This window comes from Gorilla gorilla, chromosome X (genome assembly GCF_029281585.2).
Source record: "Gorilla gorilla gorilla isolate KB3781 chromosome X, NHGRI_mGorGor1-v2.1_pri, whole genome shotgun sequence".
NCBI lineage: Eukaryota > Metazoa > Chordata > Mammalia > Primates > Hominidae > Gorilla > Gorilla gorilla.
Window position 1 is genome coordinate 65718554 of NC_073247.2, and position 18071 is coordinate 65736624.

General features: G+C 38.6%; 1 pseudogene; it reads right to left on the minus strand.

Moving 5' to 3' along the window:
• Positions 1–3695: 3695 nt before the first annotated feature.
• Positions 3696–17688, minus strand: LOC109024661 (X antigen family member 3-like; annotated as a pseudogene).
• Between the last annotated feature and the right edge of the window lie 383 nt (positions 17689–18071).

Consider the following 18071-nt stretch of genomic DNA (forward strand, 5'->3'; position numbering starts at 1 on the left):
GACAAGATTAGAGAAAAAAGAATGAAAAGGAACAAACAAAGCCTCCAAGAAATATGGGACTATGTGAAAAGAGTAAACCTACGATTGATTGGTTTACCTGAAAGTGACGGGGAGAATGGAACCAAGCTGGGAAACACTCTTCAGGATATTGTACAGGAGAACTTCCCCAACCTAGCAAGATAGGCCAACACTCAAATTCAGGAAACACAGAGAACACCACAAAGATACTCCTTGAGAAGAGCAACCCCAAGACTCATAATCATCAGGTTAACCAAGGTTGAAATGAAGGAAAAAATGTTAAAGGCAGCCAGAGAGAAGTGTGGGGTTTCCCAAAAAGGGAAGCCTGTCAGATCTCTCTGCAGAAACCAATGACAAAAACCACGTGATTATCTCAATAGATGCAGAAAAGGCCTTCAATAAAATTCAACACCCTTTCATGCTAAAAACTCTCAATAAACTAGATATTGATTGAAAGTATCTCAAAATAATAAGAGCAGATGACATGAATGTACATTTAGAAAGCCCCATCATCTCAGCCAAAAATCTCCTTAACCTGATAAGCAACTTCAGCAATGTCTCAGCATACAAAATCAATATGCAAAAATCACAAGCATTCCTGTACACCAATAATAGACAAACAGAGAGCCAAATCATGAGCTCCTATTCACAACTGCTACAAAGAGAATTAAAATACCTAGGAATACAACTTACAAGGGATGTGAAGAACCACTTCAAGGAGAACTACAAACCACTGCTCAAGGAAATAAGAGAGGACAGAAACAAATGGAAAAACAATCCCTCCTCATAGACAGGAAGTATCAATATCATAAAAATGGCCATATTGCCCAAAGTAATTTATAGATTCAATGCTATCCCAATCAAGCTACCATTGACTTTCTTCACAGAATTTGAAAAAAACTACTTTAAATTTTATATTGAACCAAAAATGAGCCCATATAGCCAAGAAAATGGTAAGCAAAATGAACAAAGCTGGAGGCATCACACTATCTGACTTAAAACTATACTACAAGGCTACAGTAAACAAAACAGCATGGTACTGGTACCAAAACAGATATATAGACGAGTGGAACAGACCAGAGGTCTCAGAAATAAGGCCACACATCTACAACCATCTGATCTTTGACAAACCTAACAAAAACAAGCAATGGGGAAAGGATTCCCTATTTAATAAATGGTGTTGGGAAAATGGGCTAGCCATATGCAGATAACAGAAACTTGACCTCTTTCTTATACCTTTTACAAAAATTAACTCAAGATGGATTAAAGACTTAAATCTAAGACCTAAAACCGTAAAAACCCTAGAAGAAAACCTAGGCAATACCATTCAGGACATAGGCATGGGCAAAGACTTCATGACTAAAACACCAAAAGCAATGGCAACAAAAGCCAAAATTGACAAATGGGATCTAATTAAACTACAGAGCTTCTGCAGAGCAAAAGAAACTATTATCAGAGTGAACAGGCAACCTAGAGAATGGGAGAAAATTTTTGCAATCTATCCATCTGACAAAGGGCTAATAACCAGAATCTACAAGGAACTTATGCAAACTTACAAGAAAAAAGACAAACAACCCCATCAAAAAGTGAGTGAAGGATATGAACAGACAGTTCTCAAAAGAAGGTATTTGTGCAGCCAACAAACACATGAAAAAAACTAATTATCACTGGTCATTAGAAAAATTCAAATAAAACCACAATGAAATACCATCTCACACCAGTTTAAATGGCGATAATTAAAAAGTCAGGAAACAATAGATGCTGGAGAGGATGTGGAGAAATAGGAACACTTTTACACTATTGGTGGGAGTATAAATTAGTTCAATGATTGTGGAAGACAGTGTGGCAATTCCTCAAGGGTCTAGAACCAGAAGTACCATTTGACCCAGCAATCCCATTATTGGTATATGCGCAAAGGATAATAAATCATTCTACTATAAAGACACATGCACACATATGTTTATTGCAGCACAACTCACAACAGCAAAGACTTGGAACCAACCCAAATGCCCATCAATGATAGACTGGATAAAGAAAATGTGGCACATATACACCATGGAATACTATGTAGCCATAAAAAAGGATGAGTTCATGTCCTTTGCAGGGACATGGATGAAGCTGGAAACATCATTCTCAGCAAACTAACACAGAAATGTAAAACCAAACACTGCATGTTCTCACTCATAAGTGGGAGTTGATCAATGAGAACACATGGACACGGGGAGGGGTACGTCACACACACCGGGGCCTGTCGGGGAGTGAGGGGCTAGGGGAGCGATAGCATTAGGAGAAATACCTAATATAGATGACGGGTTGATGGGTGCAGTAAACCACCATGGCACGTGTATACTTATGTAACAAACCTGCACATTCTGCACATGTATCACAGAACTTAAAGTATAATTTTAAAAAATACATGAAAGAGTTCTGTGACCAAATGTGTGTTTTTTTTTCTCCACAAACCAAGCAAGCAATGAATTTCCCAATACATACCTGTTGGGTGTCCTCTCATTCAATTCTGAGACAATCTACCTAGAGATAGTGTCAGATTGTACAGGTTGGCACACATACCCACAATATGTCCCTCAAGTTATAATGCCAATAGCAAGCGCTAGGATGTTTTACCTGTGCTTCTGACCCATCAGCTATAAATTGGGTTTCCCATGACTTTCACTCGGGTTCAATTAATTTGCTACAGCATCTCACAAGACTCAGGGAAACATGTACGTTTATGAATTGATTAAAACAGGATATTAGAAAGGATGCAGAAAAAGAGATACATGGGATAAGAAATGGGGGAAGGGGCAGGGAGCTTCCATGCCCTGTATGGGCATGCTGCCCTCCATGTGTTCAGCTAATCAGAAGCTCTCTAAATCCTGTCCTTTTGGGTTTTGAGGGAGGCTTCCATTATTGATTAAACTGTTGGCCCGCCATTGATGATCAAATTAACCTTCAGCCCCTCTTCCTTCCCTGAAAGTCGGGGGTGGGGCTGAAAGTCCAAACCCTTTAATCCCCCATCCTGGAGCTGCCTAAGACCTGCCAGCCATCAGTCAATGCATCACTATGTGGAGATTCTAAAAACTGTAAGAGTTGTATGCCAGTAAACAGGGTCCAGGACCAAATACATATTTCACAATATCACACCTGTGTATACCAGCTCAATCAGAATACAAAATTTCAAAGATGATAGTTTCTTTTCCTGTTGTTGTTGTTGTTTTGTTTTATTTTTTTCTTTTAAACAGAGTATTGCTTTGTCACCCAGGCTGGAGTTGCAGTGGTGTGAACATGACTAGCTCCAACCTCGACCTCCTGGGCTCACGGTATCCTCCCACTTCAGCCTGCGGAGTAGCTGAGACTACAGCTACATACATACATGCATACTTTCATGCATTCATTCATTTATTTTGTAGCCAGAGGGTCTCGCTCTAGTGCCCAGGCTCCTTTAAGTCTCATAAGTTCAAGCAATCCTCCTGCCTTGGCATCCCAAAGTGCTGGGATTACAGGCGTGGGCCAGTGCACCTGGCCACAATTCAAGAGTATCAAATATGTGAGAACAAAATAAAATGAACAAAAGATGTGCAAGACTTCTTTGGAGAAACCCGAAAAGCTTTATTGAGATATTTTTAAGTCAAATATCTAATACAAAACCAGTTTGCGTTCTTTCAGCTTGTCTTCATTTAAACCTCTGGTTGCCTTTCACCTATAATAGAAGAAAAGTATTACTAGCATAACTGTATTTAGGTGGCATTAAAGGTATGCAAAGGACATCAACGTTTTCATTTCATACAATAGGCTAAAACCAGAAGCCTATGAGTAACCCATTGGCTTACATGCAGCTAGAACTCTGCAGAGATTTTGAAGATAGATTTCCAAGCATGTACATTATCAATACTTTTTAAACACACCCTGCTTTCTACTGCCACAAGGAAACCAAAGGACAGTTCGAGGTCAGAACACTTTAAATCAAGTGAACCTATTAAAAAGTGGTTCACAGTAGAAAGCAAACATTGTGTATACTTTTACTAAAACTATAACCAACACAAAAAAAACGTAAGAAACAAAAGGAATTTACCAAAAAAAAGTTTAATATAATGCTTTGGCTTGAAACTGTGATCTGGATGTTCAATAGGCTCCTACAAATAGTCTGAAAATTGTCTTTTAAGAAAAGAGTTCATTGCATTAGTTTTTTCTCTATTGTGCAGAAGTGCAAAAGTGTTTCTTTGGGCTAGTCTACCCTTCTGTGATTTTTAAGGTACAGTAATCATTTGTTCCCAATTTTCACCTAAAGAGCTAGTGTCAATATGAATACTGCCTTTTTACACTAGAAAGTATTCCTATTTATATAATTAATTAAATGATCACATTAGTTTTAAGCTATCACTATCATTTCTGACATTAAAATGTAAAAACTGTTATATATCATGAACAGTGTGGCCAAAAAAAAAAAAAAAAAGGATATAGAGGGATAGGAAAACGGAAAGGAGAGGATGATATCTGAAGATCAAGCCAACTATCTGTTTGTATTTATTTATTTATTTTATTATACTATAAGTTCTATGGTACATGTACACAACCTGCAGGTTAGTTACATATGTATACATGTGCCATGCTGGTGTGCTGCACCCATTAACTCGTCATTTACATTAGGTATATCTCCTAATGCTATCCCTCCCCCCTCCCCCACCCCACAACAGGCCCCGGTGTGTGATATTCCCCTTCCTGTGTCCAAGTGTTCTCATTGTTCAATTCCCACCTATGAGTGAGAACATACAGTGTTTGGTTTTTTGTCCTTGCGATAGTTGGCTGAGAATGATGGATTCCAGCTTCATCCATGTCCCTACAAAGGACATGAACTCATCAATTTTTACGGCTGCATAGTATTCCATGGTGTATATGTGCCACATTTTCTTAATCTAGTCTACCATTGATGGACATTTGAGTTGGTTCCAAGTCTTTGCTATTGTGAATAGTGCCGCAGTAAACACACGTGTGCATCTGTCTTTATAGCAGCATGATTTATAATCTTTTGGGTATATACCCAGTAAGGGGATGGCTGGGTCAAATGGTATTTCTAGTTCTAGATCCCTGAGGAATCTCCACACTGTCTTCCACAATGGTTGAACTAGTTTACAGTCCCACCAACAGTGTAAAAGTGTTCCTATTTCTCCACATCCTCTCCAGCACCTGTTGTTTCCTGACTTTCTAATGATCACCATTCTACCTGGTGTGAGATGGTATCTCACTGTGGTTTTGATTTGCATTTCTCTCATGACCAGTGATGATGAGCATTTTTTCATGTGTCTGTTGGCTGCATAAATGTCTTCTTTTGAGAAGTGTCTATTCATATCCTTTGCCCACTTTTTGATGGGGTTGTTTTATTCTTGTAAATTTGCTTGAGTTCTTTTTAGATTCTGGATATTAGCCCTTTGTCAGATGAGTAGCTTGCAAAAATTTTCTCCCATTCTGTAGGTTGCCTGTTCACTCTGATGGTAGTTTCTTTTGCTGTGCAGAAGCTCCTTAGTTTAATTAGATCTCATTTGTCAACTTTGGCTTTTGTTGCCATTGCTTTTGGTGTTTTAGACATGAAGTTCTTGTCCATGCCTATGTCCTTAATGGTATTGCCTAGGTTTTCTTCTAGGGTTTCTACGGTTTTAGGTCTAACATTTAAGTCTTTAATTCATCTGGAATTAATTTTTGTATAAGGTGTAGGGAAGTGATCCAGTTTCAGCTTTCTACATATGGCTAGCCAGTTTTCCTAGCACCATTTATTAAATAGGGAATCCTTTCCCCATTGCTTGTTTTTCTCAGGTTTGTCAAAGATCAGATGGTTGTAGATGTGTGGTATTATTTCTGAAGGATCTGTTCTGTTCCATTGGTCTATATCTCTGTTTTGGTACCAGTACCATGCTGTTTTGGTTACTGTAGCCTTGTAGCATAGTTTGAAGTCAGGTAGTGTGATGCCTCCAGCTTTGTTCTTTTGGCTTAGGATTGTCTTGGAAATGCGGGCTCTTTTTTGGTTCCATACGAACCTTAAAGTAGTTTTTTCCAATTCTGTGAAGAAAGTCATTAGTAGCTTGATTGGGATCGCATTGAATCTACAAATTACCTTGGACAGTATGGCCATTTTCATGATATTGACTCTTCCCATCCATGAGCATGGAATGTTCTTCCATTTGTTTGTATCCTCTTTTATTTCATTGAGCAGTGGTTTGTAGTTCTCCTTGAAGAGGTCCTTCACATCCCTTGTAAGTTGGATTCCTAGGTATTTTATTCTCTTTGAACCAATTGTGAATGGGAGTTCACTCATGATTTAGCTCTCTGTTGGTCTGCTATTGGTGTATAAGAATGCTTGCAATTTTTGCACATTGATTTTATATCCTGAGACTTTGCTGAAGTTGCTTATTACCTTAAGGAGATTCTAGGCTGAGATGATGGGGTTTTCTAGATATACAATCATGTCATCTGCAAACAGGGACAATTTTACTTCTTCTTTTCCTAATTGAATATCCTTTATTTCTTTCTCCTGCCTAAATGCCCTGGCCAGAACTTCCAACACTATGTTGAATAGGAGTGGTGAGAGAGGGCATCCCTGTCTTGTGTCAGTTTTCAAAGGGAATGCTTCCAGTTTTTGTCCATTCAGTATGATATTGGCTGTGGGTTTGTCATAGATAGCTCTTATTATTTTGAGATACATCCCATCAATACCTAATTTATTAGGAGTTTTTAGCATGAAGGGCTATTGAATTTTGTCAAAGGCCTTTTCTGCATCTGTTGAGATAATCAGGTGGTTTTTTTCATTGGTTCTGTTTATATGCTGGATTACATTTATTGATTTGCATATGTTGAACCAGCCTTGCATCCCAGGGATGAAGCCCACTTCATCATGGTGGATAAACTTTCTGATGTGTTGCTGGATTCGGTTTGCCAGTATTTTATTGAGGATTTTTGCATCGATGTTCATCAGGGATATTGATCTACAATTCCCTTTTTTGCTTGTGTCTCTGCCCGGCTTTGGTATCAGGATAATGCTGGCCTCATAAAATGAGTTAGGGAGGATTCCCTCTTTTTCTATTGATTGGAATAATTTCAGAAGGAATGGTACCAGCTCCTCCTTGTACCTCTGGTAGAATTCGGCTGTGAATCCATGTGGTCCTGGACTTTTTTTGGTTGGTAAGCTATTAATTATTGCCTCAATTTCAGAGCCTGTTATTGGCCTATTCAGAGACTCAGCTTCTTCCTGGTTTAGTCTTGGGAGGGTGTATGTGTCCAGGAATTTGTCCATTTCTTCTAGATTTTTACTTTATTTGCATAGAGGTTTTTATAGTATTCTCTCATGGTAGTTTGTATTTCTGTGGGCTCAGTGGTATATCCCCTTTATCATTTTTATTGTGTCTATTTGATTCTTCTCTCTTTTCTTCTTTATTAGTCTTGCTAGCGGTCTATCCATTTTGTTGATCTTCTCAAAAAACCAGCTCCTGGGAACTGGTACCATTCCTTCTGAAACTATTCCAATCAATAGAAAAAGAGGGAATCCTCCCTAACTCATTTTATGAGGCCAGCATCATTCTGATACCAAAGCCTGGCAGAGACACAACCAAAAAAGAGGATTTTAGACCAATATCCTTGATGAACATTGATGCAAAAATCCTCAGAAAAATACTGGCAAACCGAATCCAGCAGCACATCAAAAAGCTTATCCACCATGATCAAGTGGGCTTCATCCCTGGGATGCAAGGCTGGTTCAATATACACAAATCAATAAATGTAATCCAGCATATAAACAGAGCCAAAGACAAAAACCACATGATTATCTCAATAGATGCAGAAAAGGCCTTTGACAAAATTCAACAACCTTTCATGCTAAAAACTCTCAATAAATTAGGTATTGATGGGACATATTTCAAAATAATAAGAGCTATTTATGACAAACCCACAGCCAATATCATACTGAATGGGCAAAAACTGAAAGCATTCCCTTTGAAAACTGGCACAAGACAGGGATGCCCTCTCTCACCACTCCTATTCAACATAGTGTTGGAAGTTCTGGCCAGGGCAATTAGGCAGGAGAAGGAAATAAAGGGTATTCAATTAGGAAAAGAGGAAGTCAAATTGTCCCTGTTTGCAGATGACATGATTGTATATCTAGAAAACCCCATTGTCTCAGCCCAAAATCTCCTTAAGCTGATAAGCAACTTCAGCAAAGTCTCAGGATACAAAATCAATGGGCAAAAATCACAAGCATTCTTATACACCAACAACAGACAAACAGAGCCAAATCATGAGTGAACTCCCATTCACAATCGCTTCAAAGAGAATAAAATACCTAGGAATCCAACTTACAAGGGATGTGAAGGACTTCTTCAAGGAGAACTACAAACCGCTGCTCAAGGAAATAAAAGAGGATACAAACAAATAGAAGAACATTCCATGCTCATGGGTAGGAAGAATCAATATCGTGAAAATGGCCATACTGCCCAAGGTAATTTACAGATTCAATGCCATCCCCACCAAGCTACCAATGCCTTTCTTCACAGAATTGGAAAAAACTACTTTAAAGTTCATATGGAACCAAAAAAGAGCCCGCATCGCCAAGACAATCCTAAGCCAGGAGAACAAAGCTGGAGGCATCACACTCCCTGACTTCAAACTATACTACAAGGCTACAGTAACCAAAACAGCATGGTTACTGGTACCAAAACAGAGATATAGATCAATGGAACAGAACAGAGCCCTCAGAAATAACGCCGCATATCTACAACTATCTGATCTTTGACAAACCTGACAAAAACAAGCAATGGGGAAAGGATTCCCTATTTAATAAATGGTGCTGGGAAAACTGGCTAGCCATATGTAGAAAGCTGAAACTGGATCCCTTCCTTACACCTTATACAAAAATCAATTCATGATGGAATAAAGACTTAAACGTTAGACCTAAAATCATAAAAACCCTAGAAGAAAACCTAGGCATTACCATTCAGGACATAGGCATGGGCAAGGACTTTTGGTCTAAAACACCAAAAGCAATGGCAACAAAGGCCAAAATTGACAAATGGGATCTAATTAAACTAAAGAGCTTCTGCACAGCAAAAGAAACTACCATCAGAGTGAACAGGCAACCTACAGAATGGGAGAAAATTTTCACAACCTACTCATCTAACAAAGGGCTAATATCCAGAATCTACAATGAACTCAAACAAATTTACAAGAAAAAAACAAACAACCCCATCAAAAAGTGGGCGAAGGTCATGGACAGACACTTCTCAAAAGAAGACATTTATGCAGCCAAAAAACACATGAAAGAATGCTCATCATCACTGGCCATCAGAGAAATGCCAATCGAAACCACAATGAGATATCATCTCACACCAGTTAGAATGGCAATCATTAAAAAGTCAGGAAACAACAGGTGCTGGAGAGGATGTGGAGAAATAGGAACACTTTTACACTGTTGGTGGGACTGGAAACTAGTTCAACCATTGTGGAAGTCAGTGTTGCGATTCCTCAGGGATCTAGAACTAGAAATATCATTTGACCCAGCCATCCCATTACTGAGTATATACCCAAAGGACTATAAATCATGCTGCTATAAAGACACCTGCACACATATGTTTATTGCAGCATTATTCACAATAGCAAAGACTTGGAACCAACCCAAATGTCCAACAGTGATAGACTGGATTAAGAAAATGTGGCACATATACACCATGGAATACTATGCAGCCATAAAAAATGATGAGTTCATGTCCTTTGCAGGGACATGGACGAAACTGGAAATCATCATTCTCAGTAAACTATTGCAAGAACAAAAAACCAAACACTGCATATTCTCACTCATAGGTGGGAATTGAACAATGAGATCACATGGACACAGGAAGGGAAACATCACACTCTGGGGACTGTTGTGGGGTTGGGGGAGGGGGGAGGGATAGCATTGGGAGATATACCTAATGCTAGGTGACGAGTTAGTGGGTGCAGCACACCAGCATGGCACATGTATATGTATGTAACTAACCTGCACAACGTGCACATGTACCCTAAAACTTAAAGTATAATAATAATAATAATAATAATAATAAAAGAAAAAAAAAACAAAACCAGCTCCTGGATTCATTGATTTTTATGAAGGGTTTTTTGTGCCTCTATGTCCTTCAGTTCTGCTCTGATCGTAGTTATTTCTTGCCTTCTGCTAGCTTTTGAATGTGTTTGCTCTTGCTTCTCTAGTTCTTTTAATTGTGATGTTAGGGTGTCAATTTCAGATCTTTCCTGCTTTCTCTTGTGGGCATTTAGTGCTATAAATTTCCTACTACACACTTCTTTAAAAGTGTCCCAGAGATTGTGGTATGTTGTATCTTTGTTCTCATTGGTTTCAAAGAACATCTTTATTTCTGTCTTCATTTTGTTATGTATCCAGTAGTCATTCAGGAGCAGGTTGTTCAGTTTCCACGTAGTTCAGTGGTTTTGAGTGTGTTTCTTAATCCTGAGTTCTAGTTTGATTGCACTGTCTTCTGAGAGACACTTTGTTATAATTTCTGTTCTTTTACATTTGCTGAGGAGTGCTTTACTTCCAACTATGTGGTCAATTTTTGAATAAGTGCGATGTGGTGTTGAGAAGAATGTGTATTCTGTTAATTTGGGGTGGAGAGTTCTGCAGATGTCTATTAGGTCCACTTTGTGCAGAGCTGAGTTCAATTCCTGGATATCCTTGTTAACTTTCTGTCTCATTGATCTGTCTATTGTTGACAGTGGGGTGTTAAAGTCTCCCATTATTATTGTGTGGGAGTCTAAGTCTCTTTGTAAGTCTCTAAGGACTTGCTTTATGAATCTGGGTCCTCCTGTATTGGGTGCATATATATTTAAGATAGTTAACTCTTCATGTTGAATTGATACCTTTACCATTATGTAATGGACTTCTTTGTCTCTTTTGATCTTTGCTGGTTTAAAGTGTGTTTTATCAGAGACAAGGATTGCAACCCCTGCCTTTTTTTGTTTTCCATTTGCTTGGTAGATCTTCCTCCATCCCTTTATTTTGAGCCTATATGTGTCTGTGCATGTAAGATGGGTCTCCTGAATACAGCACACTGATGGGTCTTGAGTCTTTATCCAATTTGCCAGTCTGTCTTTTAATTGGAGCATTTAGCCCATTTACATTTAAGGTTCATATTGTTATGTGTGTATCTGATCCTGTCATTATGATGTTAGCTGGTTATTTTGCTCATTAGTTGATGCAGTTTCTTACTAGCCTTGATGGTCTTTACAATTTGGCATGTTTTTGCAGTGGCTGGTACTGGTTGTTCCTTTCCATGTTTAGTGCTTTGCTTCCTTGAGGAGCTCTTTTAGGACAGGCCTGGTGGTGACAAAATCTCTCAGCATTTGCTTGCCTGTAAAGGATTTTATTTGTCCTTCACTTATAAAGCTTAGTTTGGCTGGATATGAAATTCTGGGTTGAAAATTCTTTTCTTTAAGAATGTTGAATATTGGCCCCCACTCTCTTCTGGCTTGTAGAGTTTCTGCTGAGACATCCACTGTTAATCTGATGGGTTTCCTTTTGTGGGTAACCAGACCTTTCTCTCTGGTGGCCCTTAACATTTTTTCCTTCATTTCAACTTTGGTGAATCTGACAATTATGTGTCTTGGAGTTGCTCTTCTCAAGGCGTATCTTTGTGGCGTTCTCTGTATTTCCTGAATTTGAATGTTGGCCTGCCTTGATAGATTGGGGAAGTTCTCCTGGATAATATCCTGCAGAGTGTTTTCCAACTTGGTTCCATTCTCCCCATCACTTTCAGGTACACCAATCAGATGTAGATTTGGTCTTTTCACATAGTCTCATGTTTCCTGGAGGCTTTGTTTGTTTCTTTTTATTCTTTATTCTCTAAACTTCTCTTCTCGCTTCATTTCATTCATTTGATCTTCCATCACTGATACCCTTTCTTCCAGTTGATCGAATCGGCTACTGAAGCTTATGCATTCATCATGTAGTTCTCTTGCCATGGTTTTCAGCTCCATCAGGTCATTTAAGGACTTCTCTACACTGGTTATTCTAGTTAGCCATTTGTCTAATCTTTTTTCAAGGTTTTTAACTTCTTTGCCATGGGTTCGAACTTCCTCCTTTAGCTTGGAGTACTTTGATCATCTGAAGACTTCTTCTCACAACTTGTCAAAGTCATTCTCCATGCAGCTGTGTTCCATTGCTGGTGAGGAGCTGCATTCCTTTGGAGGGGGAGAGGTGCTCTGAATTTTAGAATTTTCAGCTTTTCTGCTGTGTTTTTTCCCCATCTTTGTGGTTTTATCTACCTTTGATCTTTGATGATGGTGACGTACAGATGGGGTTTTAGTGTGGATGACCTTTATGTTTGTTAGTTTTCCTCCTAACAGTCAGGTCCCTCAGCTGCAGGTCTGTTGGAGTTTGCTGGAAGTCCACTCCAGACCCTGTTTGCCTGGGTATCAGCAGCAGAGGCTGCAGAACAGCAAATATTGCTGAACAGCAAATGTTTCTGCCTGATCGTTCCTCTGGAAGCTTCATCTCAGTGGGGTGCCCACACGGTGGCTCACGCCTGTAATCCCAGCACTTTGGGAGGCCAAGGCAGGTGGATCAGGAGGTCAGGAGATTGAGACCATCCTGGCTAACATGGTGAAACCACATCTTTAAAAACAAATACAAAAATTAGCCTGGGTGACAGAGCAAGACTCCATCAAAAAAAAAAAACTATTTGTTTCTGAAAGTAAATGTTTTTGAAGGACAACTAGCAAATTTCAGAAGTTCTTCAAGTCTTTGTGATGTTTAGGTATTAATGTATTATAGGGATATATCAAATAATGTATACATGCCTGGCATATCAACCTTTTCATCCATATGCTGAAAATATTAGAGATCAATAATGTATTCACTTTCAGTTATAACCTGTATTCAATATCTGTGTCTTGTTCATGTTCGGTGAAGTTTTTCCATTTTTTTCTGAGTGTGTCAACTAATGGATACTCTATTCATAACTATTTCCCCCCAAAAAACTTTTAAATTTATTACTTTTGGATTTGTTTTCCTTTTACTAGTGATTCGTATCTGTCTTTTATTCACTTCCTCCTTATTTTTACCTTAGGTTTATTCTACTACTCTCTTATTTTTTTATTTTTTATTATTTTCCTTTATCATGTAATGTGCTATCTATTTTAATAAGATGAGCATTCAAGACTATAACCTTCCTGACAGTGTGGCAATCCCTCAAGGATCTAGAACTAGAAATAGCATTTGACCCAGCAATCCCATTACTGGGTATATACCCAAAGGATTATAAATCATGCTCTTATAAAGACATATGCACATGTATGTTTATTGCGGCACTATTCACAATAGCAAAGACTTGGAACCAACCCAAATGTCCATCAGTGATAGACAAGATTAAGAAAATGAGGCACATATACACCATGGAATACTATGCAGCCATAAAAAGGATGAGTTCATGTCCTTTGCAGGGACATGGATGAAACCATCATTCTCAGCAAACTATCACAAGGACAGAAAACCAAACACTGCATGTTCTCACTCATAGGTGGGAAATGAACAATGAGATCACTTGGACACAGCGTGGGGAACATCACACACTGGGGCCTGTCAGGGGGTGTGGGGCTGGAGGAGGGATAGCATTAGGAGAAATATCTAATGTAAATGATGAATTGATGGGTGCAACAAACCAACATGGCACATGTATACCTATGTATCAAATCTTCACGTTGTGCACATGTACCCTAGAACTTATAGCACAATAATAAAAAAAGAAATTAATTCTAGACAAAGGAAAGACTATAACCTTCCTAAGAATACGGTTGAGGCTGCTTCAACAGGCTCATGGAAATAGAGTGAAAGCTATCTTTCAATGTAAATGGTCTAATGGAATGGTTCAGCAGTGTAGAGTGAAAGCATTTAGGTAATTTCTTCCTTAAATATGGAGTGCTTCCTTGAAATTCCGAAGCTCTTCTAATTAACAGTCAGCAATTTGGAAAATATGTGTAAAAGATACTTTTGTCGACTACTCATGAATTAGGACGTTATGGTCTTTGAACTTTAAATTGTATCATCTGATGTCTCAAGGCAGAAACCTGTAATATGTAACCTATGATAGGGTTAGAGATGATTCTATCATATGTGCCTTCAATCTAATTACACACAGTAGCTCATGAAGACTGACAGGAAGACAGGGAGCATGCTTAGCACAGGCATCTTACACCCACCTTGAGCCTCACTGACCTACATGCATGCTCCCTACTACATCGGCCACAGAAACCTGACTGTCTCTTGCCATTTTATTATTCAGTCACTCAAGGGTTCACTGCAGAAAGGATTTGAAATGCAATTATTCTTTAAGAGCCAGAGAATTTAAAATTTAACAAAATCCAAGAACAGTCATTTGGGTCTCCATACAGGAAAGAAAACATCAAGCAGGTTGCTCACTTAGGAACCATGAAATCTCAACTCAGATATTATAACCAGAGTGAAATTGATTGTTAGGAAAAATCATAACTTTGTATTCTATCCAACAGAACATGAAAATATGGAAATCAACCTTGAAACAGATTTTAATATGCCTGATTTGCGTTTACTATTTTCAATAACAGAAAAAGATGGGTGTAGAATTTATGGAATTCACCCAAAATCTCACAAATTGTGTTAGATCTGGTACTAGAACCTCCTTCAGTACTCAGCATATTTCACACAAAGTGGTATTACAAATGTATTATGTATTTATTAAAAGCAGAAATTAGAAAATAATCTGAAAATTGTTAGCTGTTGGTTATAGTCACAAGTAAGAAAATGCTTTCATATTTGATGATTCAATATGGCTTTGACCCCATTTGTTTCTGTATCTGATAGTGTTTAAGTCTTCCAGTCAGGCATTTGGGGTCGGAACAACTTTTTAAAGAAAGCCTGCATTTGAATTGTGTTTTTAAAGGGGCAGTAATATTCTCTCTTTTTATTATCAAAAGTATAGTATTGTGAAAAACAGAAAGCATGTAATTTTGCCTCTTAATGGATAGCATACCTCCTTCTGGCATTTTAAATTGCTCTAAATTTAGCAGAATTTTCTCCTGGACATCAGGACCATCTCTGCATTCATCCCCAGTCTTTGACTCAGACAGCTCCTGGAGATCAGTTTCCAGGTCAGGCACTAAAAAATACAAAGGTTCTTGATTGAAGCAGGCAAACAAGAAAGGCAAATAAGGAAATGATAGTATTCTTTTCCTCAGTGTTATGAAATAAAAGCCCGTGGACTACTGTGCTAATAAATGTCATGTAAAGATGTCACACTTTTGTTTTCCTGTATTATAAGATCTTATCTTAAATGACAGTCTGAGGATAAATCACACCACACCTACATTTCACATACTTTACCATTGTGTATTATGAACAGTGAATATCGACTAAGAAATCTGAAGTCTGGATAAATTTTAATCATAAATGAAATGCAATTTTCTAAAGGATTAGATCAATGTATTTGGCTGCTTATGAGAAATCTTACAATTGAACTCCCATCCCTTGTTGAGGTAACTTGAAAATTATTTGGATAAAGTTAGTTAACGTTATGCTTAGGTTCAAGGGCCCTATATGTAACTTTATATAAATGAATCACATTTAGAATAATGTACCAAAATAACAGGAAACTAACTGTCTTCCAGTGAGGGCACAGGAAATTGAGTGCAAAGAAATTAGTGGTCATCGTTGACAGTTATATTCTGGAAACCTCTTAACAATGAATTGCTAAAATAATCCACGTCCCAAATTCTGCCAATGTTTAGTGTGAAAATGGTATCCACTGAGTAAACAACTTCTGATTCAACTTACGGTACTTTGAGTTTTCTAATTATGAAAATGCTTCAGAAACTTTTAAAAGCCCCTTCAAAATCATACTAATATAGCGACCTGTATGCCAGTGTCCTGAATTATCCACCTTTTACCAAACATCCTGAAAAAATACCAATCAAAGGATACCACTCTAAGAGTGGCTGTCATTTATTGAGCTCTTTTCTGGAGTTGCTATTCTGCTTCATTGGACTGTGTTTTGTCCTGAGCCAATACTGAAGTACCTTACAGTACACACACATTCAAATAAGTATCTTAAGCAAAACCACTGACTTTTCTTATTACAACATGGATAACACAAACCTTGGGACAAAATATGAATTTTGTCTCCGTGAGTCAAGGGTTCTTGGTAAACCTCAATCCCTGAGCCTCAATTTTCCTATTTATAAAATGGGGCTAACATCCCTATGCAAATGGGCTTTATTCAGGGTGTTACAAGGTAGGATGACTTGGCACTCTACATGCTATTAAAGGGTGTTTATAGCACTGTTGATGCAATGGCTTAGAAGATCATAAAGCAACATTCTAAGAAGAACACATTAAACAAGTGAAATACTGCATATTTTTATACATAAAATTAAACTGCTTCATCTGATTTAGCAAGGACTATATTTTCAAGCATACAAAATACATCGTGAAGAAAAAGAAAATATTCGTTACATCCAGGGACTGCATGAAGCTGCAAACTATACCCTTCGCTTTTCCAGCGAACTTTCAGCAAGTGTTTGAGATCCTTTCCTAATGTTTTCTTTCCTCCTGTTACTGGTCATGACGTAAGGCATGATGCACACATAGGCCTCCTCCCCACCATAGACATTCTTTCTTTCCCTTCCCAGCACCTTGAATCTCAGCTGTACCCTGATCTTCTCTCTCCTGACCAGGTGTAGGATCCCAACTTTCAGTTGGTGGTTCTTCTTGTTGAGGCTCCTCATCACTGGGCTCCTGGGACCATGGCTGCGTGTGTACAAATAAAAAGTTTTGTTATCAATACATGTCAATAATGTAAATATACAGAATACATAGATATTTCTGATCATAAGTAAGTCTAAAGACATTTCTCCAACACTATTCCATGTACTTATTATTCATAAAGTTATTCTTCCCACAGAGAGGTTACTCTAAGACAGAATTACCCTCAAGGGCTTTGGAAGGTGATTTAATCTATGTTGGGATGGATGTGTGCAATCTGTTATGAATAAGCATACGGAGGAAGTCATGGGCAAAATCTGGGGAACACAGGGTTATCCATCCAGGCAAAACCAGAATGTACGCCAGGCACAGTGGCTCAGGCCTGTAATCCCAGCACTTTGGGAGGCCGAGGCAGGTGCATTCCCTGAGCTGAGGAGTTTGAGACCAGCCTGGGCAACACGGTAAAACCCTGTCCCCCGTCTCTAGTAAAATACAAAATGAAATTAGCCAGGCATGGCGGCATGCACCTGTAGTCCCAGCTACTCAGGAGGCTGAGGCAGGAGAATTGCTTGAACCCGGGAGGCAGAAGCTGCAGTAGCCAAGCCTGGGCGACAAAGTAAGACTTCGTCTCCAAACAAACAAACAAAAACAACAACCAAAAAAACAAAACAAAAAACAGAACATAATCCTCTTGGATTGGTCTTTCCTTCATGAGATGCCATGATCATTGTTTATCAGCTTGGAAGACCTTTAACAGTGTATGTATACTAGTTCAACAACACTATCACAAAAAGGAATTTCTGCTAATAGAAAACAACGAATGTTAAAGCACTCACAAGCATAGGCCTAATCAGCTCAGGAGTTGGTAAACTTCATCTTGGTCTAGGCCTACATGTTGATCTTCCTCACCAGATTATATTTCACTCTGCAAAGAAAATACAAAAATACTGTGATTGGGAAAATGGACTTGAGAGGATAGCTATATTTGAGCACTTCCATGGCCAAATGTTAACTTGTCATTTTTTTAAAGTTTGGAAATACTTTGAAGGTAAGTCCCAGGGCAAGTATAACTTTGTGTGCCTTCTGAATAGAATGCTTGCACAGTCACTTAAGGTGGTGAAGCTAGCCAAGTAATGCCTTAAGGCTCCTGGCAAGAGTCACTGGATATCTCTGATGTGGTTTGAGGCATTTCTGGGACTCAGATACCTCCAACAGCACCCACAACACGTGCCCCATTTTAACCCGATCCCCTTCACGCCAAGGCCCTCCTTCCTTCCTAGTTGTGGCCCTGACA